Here is a 9400-nt window from a genome sequence, read left to right as displayed (position 1 = left end):
TATATATTCTACGGTAAATACTTTTTAAATTATTATTGAGATAATTAAATTTGACCTTTTTAAAATCATGGCCGACCTCCCACCCACCAATCTTGACCATAATGTGTATTTAGTAAACAGGGTTTAAATTTGAAGTAATAAAATTACTCGATCATCATAGACAATTAAGTGACAATTTTATTGAATCTTGTTTTGTTTTATTAGTGGTAATTTGTAAGCAATTGTATTTGATTATTTGATCCTTCTAGATTTAATTTGGGGTAACGAAAGTTAATAAATTGTGTGATCAAAAGTCAAAACTCTTATTAGTTAATACTTAATGTAATGAGAATATTAATTAATCTAAGTTATCATCTTTGCTACGTTTGAAATAGTTTATTCAGTACGTGTTACGTTTCAGTTATCTTTTTGTGAAATATTTATCCGGAAGAAATATTTTTCTCTTTTTTTTTTTAATCCTCAAGGAAATCCATTGTGCTATTTTTCGAAGGCGCACAGAGTAAATCCGCTCATATATCACCTGAGAGATATAAAGTGCACTAGACAAGCTTTGTGTGATTAGCTTGACAAGAGATTATTTACAGAGAAATCGATCGATAACCTCCCTTATTGAATACAATCTGCTGCACCAACTAAATATTTCATTATAATAGCAAAATCAAAGGGTCTATCTTTTGAACTTATTAATTTATTTTGTATTCAATACTATTTCCTCTAGGTCAGCGGTCCGACTTTGAATTAAATCTGTCAACTTATCTATATTACTATATATTATTAGAAGAGTCTAGGATTTACTATCATTGTTCCAATTAAATCACTACAAATGTCCAATATTTACTATATAAAATATATAAGTGGGCCCCACCTCCTTCCACTTAAATAATATTTTTCAACCTTATCATGGTAAAAGTTGAATTTATTATCCTTTTCATTTAATTTTATATGATATTATTTTTTCTATAAAATCATTATATATGCTTTAATAATTTAAATTTCAAAAACATTATAATTTAACTTTAAAGATTTTATTTTATCAAAATCTTGTACATTGAAATATATAGTTATGAATTTAAAATATTTTTAAAATCATATAAAAATTTCAATAACTTCTCAAATTCCATAATATAACACTTAAATACTACATATTATATATTAATTACTGTACTATAAACGACTTAAATACTCCATATTATCTATTACAATAACTAACAATTATTTGACACTTTAAATTCTATCAATGCCATATAAATTAGGATAAAAAACCTAACATATAATATTTAAATATATTTAAAAATAATATAACTAATACTATACATTACAATAATTAACAGCTTAAATATTTAAAACTTATATAAAAAATTTAATTGACTCTCTAAATTCTATTGGTACCACATAAAATAGATTATATAATAAACATATATTGTTTGAAATTGACGAAAAAGAAACAATAAATTACAATAATTAATAAAAAAAATAGTCCACTCCAAAAAATCTATCAATTAATAGCATATATTGTTTGAAATTGACGAAAAAGAATCTATAAATTACAATAATTAACAAAATAAATCTCTCGACTCCAACAAATCTATCAATTAATGCCACATAAATTGGGACATGGCAAATAACATATAGTATTAAAAAATTAGGTTCAAAATGTACTAAAAAATACAATAATTAACAACTTAATATATTAAAGAGACATAAAAAAGGGTTAATATTTGAAATTCTGCATCTGCCACATAAATTAGAACAAATAGAGTAACAAATCACAATAGTTAACAATTTAAAATAGTTTTAAAATCATATAAAAATTTCAATAACTTCTCAAATTCCATAATATAACACTTAAATACTACATATTATATATTAATTACTATACTATAAATGACTTAAATACTCCATATTATCTATTACAATAATTAACAATTATTTGACACTTTAAATTCTATCAATGCCATATAAATTAGGATAAAAAACCTAACATATAATATTTAAATATATTTAAAAATAATATAAGTAATACTATACATTACAATAATTAACAGCTTAATTATTTAAAACTTATATAAAAAATTTAATTGACTCTCTAAATTCTATTGGTACCACATAAAATGGATTATATAATAAACATATATTGTTTGAAATTGACGAAAAAGAAACAATAAATTACAATAATTAATAAAAAAAATAGTCCACTCCAAAAAATCTATCAATTAACAACATATATTGTTTGAAATTGACGAAAAAGAAACTATAAATTACAATAATTAACAAAATAAATCTCTCGACTCCAACAAATCTATCAATTAATGCCACATAAATTGGGACATGGCAAATAACATATATTATTAAAAAATTAGGTTCAAAATGTACTAAAAAATACAATAATTAACAACTTAATATATTAAAGAGACATATAAAAAAGGGTTAATATTTGAAATTCTGCATCTGCCACATAAATTAGAACAAAGAGAGTAATAAATATTATTTTCAAAATTATGTTAAAAAAAAGTACTACAAATCACAATAGCTAACAATTTAAAATATTTTTAAAATCATATAAAATTTCAATAACTTCTCAAATTCCATGATATGACATAAATTTTTTAAAAAAACTGTTATAAATCATAATAAATAGTACAATATTTAAACTACTTTAAAAGCATTATAAATTGTAATAAATAATACAACAATTTAAATTACTTATTACTTAAAATTTAACGACTTAAAAATATTTTTTTAAATGTATTGAAATTTTGGTTAATTGTCAAAACTTTACATGTGCCACATAAATTGGGACATGGACAGTCACACATATTTTTTTAAAAAAATTACATTAAAAGTATTCTATCAATTAACAACATATATTGTTTGAAATTGACAAAAAAGAAAGTATAAATTACAATAATTAACAAAATAAATCTCTCGACTCCAACAAATCTATCAATTAATGCCACATAAATTGGGACATGGCAAATAACAAATATTATTAAAAAAATTAGGTTCAAAATGTACTATAAAATACAATAATTAACAACTTAATATATTAAAGAGACATATAAAAAATGGTTAATATTTGAAATTCTGCATGTGCCACATAAATTAGAACAAATAGAGTAATAAATATTATTTTCAAAATTATGTAAAAAAAAAGTACTACAAATCACAATAGCTAACAATTTAAAATATTTTTAAAATCATATAAAAATTTTAATAACTTCTCAAATTCCATAATATAACACTTAAATACTACATATTATATATTAATTATACTATACTATAAATGACTTAAATACTCCATATTATCTATCACAATAATTAACAATTATTTGACACTTTAAATTCTATCAATGTTATATAAATTAGGATAAAAAACCTAACATATAATATTTAAATATATTTAAAAATACTATAAGTAATACTATACATTACAATAATTAACAACTTAATTATTTAAAACTTATATACAAAATTTAATTGACTCTCTAAATTCTATTGGTACCACATAAAATGGATTATATGATAAATATATATTGTTTGAAATTGACGAAAAAGAAACAATAAATTACAATAATTAATAAAAAAAATAGTCGACGAAATTGACGAAAACAAATTATAAATTACAATAATTAACAAAATAAATCTCTCGACTCCAACAAATCTATCAATTAATGCCACATAAATTGGGACATGGCAAATAACATATATTATTAAAAAATTAGGTTCAAAATGTACAATAAAATACAATAATTAACAACTTAATATATTAAAGAGACATATAAAAAAGGGTTAATATTTGAAATTCTGCATCTGCCGCATAAATTAGAACAAATAGATTAATAAATATTATTTTCAAAATTATGTTAAAAAAAGTACTACAAATCACAATAGCTACCAATTTAAAATATTTTTAAAATCATATAAAAATTTCAATAACTTCTCAAATTCCATAATATGACATAAATTTTAAAAAAAAGTGTTATAAATCATAATAAATAGTACAATATTTTAACTACTTTAAAAGTATTATAAATTGTAATAAATAATACAACAATTTAAATTACTTATTACTTAAAATTTAACGACTTAAAAATATTTTTTTAAATGTATTAAAATTTTGGTTAATTGTCAAAACTTTTACATGTGCCACATAAATTGGGACATGGACAGTCACACATATTTTTTTTTAAAAAATTACATTAAAAGTATTCTATCAATTAATAACATATATTGTTTGAAATTGACGGAAAAAAATATAAATTACAATAATTAACAAAATAAATCTCTCGACTCCAACAAATCTATCAATTAATGCCACATAAATTGGGACATGGCAAATAACAGATATTATTAAAAAATTAGGTTCAAAATGTACAATAAAATACAATAATTAACAACTTAATATATTAAAGAGACTTATAAAAAATGCTTAATATTTGAAATTCTGCGTGTGCCACATAAATTAGAACAAACAAAGTAATAAATATTTTTTTCAAAATTATGTTAAAAAAAAGTACTACAAATCACAATAGCTAAAAATTTAAAATATTTTTAAAATCATATAAAAATTTCAATAACTTCTCAAATTCCATAATATGACATAAATTAAAATAATAAAAAATATATATCAGCACGGGGCCCTATATCTAGTCTAACTAGACAATACTAAATCAACACCACGGGTTCTATTAAATATTAATTTTTCTTAAAGGGTCTACATTAATTTTAAAATACACTCCAACTTGAATCTTTCAATTCTTCCAAAACTTGAAGTTACATCTAAAAAATATATGGGGCAAAATTCTCGTTTGACAAAGGATGAATAGATCCTATCATTAACTCGTGGATACGTATTGTATTATGATATGATCATTCTTAACTCGGCTCAGAAAAATCTTGGGAGTCTAACCCCAGTGTGACTTGGACCGACGCAACCAAGCTTGTAGCCTGAAGGACTTTTCCTCGAAGATGAAATCACTTTATATAGTTGTAGCCTTTTCATAAAGACTCTCGGACACAGATCAACAATCAATATGAGCCCAACGAGTCAAAATCCAGGCACATGCTACTAGGTAGGTTTTTTAGCACCAGCGTATAGTCTTTTCATATTAAGGTGACGAGTTAGACTTTTAGCCTATAAAAGAGTTCTCTCAAAAAAAAGAAATGACATGAGAAAATTTCAGAGTTCTCCAAACAAATCTTGTTATCGTCCTCTTGACCTTCTCTCCATGTATACTTTTTAATTCCTTCGAATAATTGACACCCTTATAATTAAAGATTGCATGCTTAAAATAGTTTGAAACTCTAGTGATCATGTATGTTGCATGTACTCAGTTATGTTAATTAGGTTTTTATAGTAGGTTGCCATTTACCCTTAGATAATTGAGTTTAAGGTATTTGAAGTTTGAACACATTACTTCATAAGTCATGCTTTATACCACATGACTCTAGATAATTGAACCCTCAACCTCAATTATAGAGGTGAAACCAATATGCATTATATCATAGGACTCTCTGAATATAAATGCACCTATATATAGAGAGAGAAAAATATTGTAATTATATACTCCCTTCGTTTCATTTTATGTGGCACCATTTTCTTTTTGGTCAGTCTAAAAAAGAATGTCACATTTCCTTATATGGTAAGTACTTAAAGGCACAATTCTTTTTTTATCCTGCTGGTCCTACTTAATTTTAAAATAATACTCTAATACATTTATGAGGAAAGAGAAAGTGAGTCTACTTTTTAAAGGACAATTTGGTAAATATTCCAAAGTCTTCACTTATTTCTTAAATTCCGTGTCCGGTCAAATATTGCCACATAAAATGAAACAGAGGGAGTATGAATTATGATTTAAGGAGTGTGGCATAAGTGTGCATGAACCCATACCTCTCCCTTTGGATATGTCCCCCTAATTATGAGTTCGATTTTCATTTCAAATATAAAACCGACATATAATTAGAGAAAGGTTAAAATTATTCTATTATTTAGTGACTTTTGAACCATAAACTTAATAGGGTGTTTGAATTTATTTATTTTTACCTCTCCTCCTATAAGCTTCAATTTTTATGCTCCTTTGATAACTCGAATGCATATTCTTTAGATTGAAATTGAAGAATGCTTACTATTCGAATAAGTTTTCTCGACGTGTGTTTGAATATTTTGGATGTTTGACTTATAGATAAAAGTTAGGCGTCAGAAAATTAGAAGAAAAAACGAAAACGCGGTCGACATTGAGTATACGTGGCAGTTTTTGAGCTGTAGTTTTCCTAAAGGATACGGAAAAAGTCATGTGGTGACAAGTAGGGTTCTAATTATTTAATGTAAGTACCTAACTATTATAACATTAAATTCATACTCTTAAAAGTATTTAGTTAACTTTTCTTGAAGATTTTTTTAAAAATTGTATTTTCATTTTCGTATGAAAAAGTGTCATCCACTAGAAAAATGCCTTTGGATGTGAAAAAAATATCAAAGTGTCTACATTATGATAAAATAAAACTAGATAAAAGATCATGAAGTTTGAATGGAGAAGATTAACATAGTCTTTAATTTGTATAAGGATGATATTTTTTTTTTTTTGGATTTTCACGTGTTCGGAGTTCGAGTTGGATTAAATTCAAATCGACCTATTCGGGAGCGACGCTCTCAACATAATTTTCTTCATATCCAAGGTACGAACTTGAGACCTCTGATTAAAGGTGGAGCAATCTCACTACTGCATCACAACTCATGTTGGTATAAGAATTATCTTAAAACGAATTATTATTTTCTAACCTTAGCAATTATGTAGAATTGTAATATACAATTGATATGTCTTTGAATAGCCTAAATAGTCAACTTGTGCAATCCTTGAATTGAATTGGCTTAAAAGCCTTCTACTATGACGATTGCAAACCATTTTCATTGCTTATATTTTACTCTTTTGGCTTTTATTGACATTAACTTCTTAAACCGTTGTTTGAGGCTATGAAAATTCCATTCTCATGACTATACTTGTTCACCTATATATATTTGTAGTTTTTCTCCTATTACAAAAGACAATTTTTTTTCTTTTTATATTGATTGGAATTTTAATAATCTTTTTACTCCTAGTTTATACTAGAATGACTTACTGAGTTTTGGAAGGAAACACTTTTATCGATAAAACAATTTTAAGGATAGTATCTTTTGACACGCCTCACTCCGATAATTTTAACACTATTCAATATTCATCCATTTCTTTTCATGACATTTTACTCTAAAATTTTGAAAATAATATTAGATTGACCTTTCTCTTAGTTTTTCAAATAGAATAGTTTATTTTTCAGTAAGAAAACGAGTACATACATAAATTCAGATTACATAAGAAATTGAAATTAAATACCAAAAAATGACCCCACAGCTTGTTATTTTCCAAATCACAGACAATTAAATTGTTATTTTCCAAATCACAGACAGAATTAAATGCAATTGAGAAAGAGGAGCAGAAAACGAAGACTAAGAAGAGAAAATCTCAAGGCAAAGTTTGATTATTAAATTTGTGTAAATATAAATTACTTGGATTGATTTATTTTAAGTGTTTTTAAATTAAAATAATTTAATTTTTTTTTTTGCGTGTTTGACTAATTTTAAAAAGTATTTATAAGCACTTTACTAAATACTCCCTCCGTTACATTTTATTTGACTATTCTTGTACTCTTTTCTTTTTAGGAGTCAAATAATATAAACTTTAACTAATATTTTAAGATGTATTTTTCATCATATTAATATCATTTTTTAAATATAATTTATGATAATTTCTGTATAGTTTTTAAATATTAAAATTTTAATATATTGTTTGGCTAAAAAAATCTATATGAACGATTTCTTTATCCCTCCCTAAAAGGATAAAAGGAAGAAGTTTTAAAAGCAAATTTTCTAAAAGATGCTAATATTAGATAACTAGGGTGAACAATCCCAATGACTTAAATTTTTTATTTTAGAAAAGTATGAAAGAATTAAATTACAAAATAAAAAGGAAAAGAAAAGAAAAAAAGGAAAAAGAATAATGATGGAGGAAAGAGAGATTAGAAAGTCAAAACAACCATAAAGATATGCACATCTCAAAGTAACCCAAAAGCTTTGGTTGTTGAGAAATTCTTAATGCTGCATTTAGAGCACACATCAAATAAAAATGCAAGCACTCTTCAGAACCCTATGCCAATATTGATTCCTTTCACTATGCACCCCAATTTTTATTTTTATTTTTATTTTTAGTGATCACTCCGTTCACTGTTACTTATCATATATTTTATTTTTTAAATAATTAAATTATATAGATTTTGATTAATATTTTAAAATAATAATATTAAAATGAGAAAAAAAGAGAGGATATAATTCAAAAGTATTTTTATGTAGTTTTTGAATATTTAATTTTGAAAATCAATCAAATTGACTGTTATCAAGCAAAACGTGACACGGGAAGTAGTATTGATTCCTTTCACTATGCACCCCAAATTTTTTTTTACTGCTCACTCCGTTCACTTTTACTTATTATATTTTACGTTTTAATAGTTAAATTATATAGATTCTGAGCAATATTGTAAAATAATAATATTAAAATAAGAAAAAGAATATACAATTTATAATATTTCTAAATGTAATTTTTGAATATTTAAATATTAAAATAATTTAATTTAATTTAAAAAATTAATTAAATTGACTGCTGTTAAGCAAAACGTGACACAAGAAATAGTGTTGATTTATCTTTATTTTTTTAGTTCCTATTTAATAGTAAATTTTAAAGGGAAAATCACTTACGTGTACACTTTTTAAAAAATATTTATGATATATGTCAACATTATTCTTTTAAGGGAAAATTGTAAATAATAGCAAACTATTAATTCAAATTAAATGTTATAAATATAGTTTGATTTAATTGTACCTCATAGCAAACTGTTGCTATTTCACCTCTCTCCTGGTGAATCTTGCTCGCCACTCTCGTTCTCTCCCTCGTCTCTCTCGTTTTTTATACAAACGCAAGTGTATAAAGTGTGTTTGTGTTTGTATAAAGCGGAGAAAATTATATATAATACATATATTTTCGTTCCCCTCTCTCCCCTCTCCCAGATCTCGCCTCTCTCACTTTATACAAAAAATGCAAATTGTATAAAATGCGTTTGTGTTTGTATAAAGCGAGAGAAAATTGTATATATACATATATTTTCGTTCCCCTCTCTCCCCTCCCCCAGATCTCGCTCGCCACTCTCCCAGATCTCGCTCCCTCACTTTATACAAAAACGCAAATGTATAAAATGCATGAAAATTGTATATATACATATATTTTCGTTCCCCTCTCCCAGATCTCACTCGCCACTCTCCCAGATCTCGCTCGCTCGCTCACTCACCTCTCTCACTTTATACAATTGATCTTTTTGT

This window comes from Solanum stenotomum, chromosome 12 (assembly GCF_019186545.1).
Source record: "Solanum stenotomum isolate F172 chromosome 12, ASM1918654v1, whole genome shotgun sequence".
Taxonomy (NCBI): domain Eukaryota; kingdom Viridiplantae; phylum Streptophyta; class Magnoliopsida; order Solanales; family Solanaceae; genus Solanum; species Solanum stenotomum.
This window is presented reverse-complemented; position numbering follows the sequence as displayed.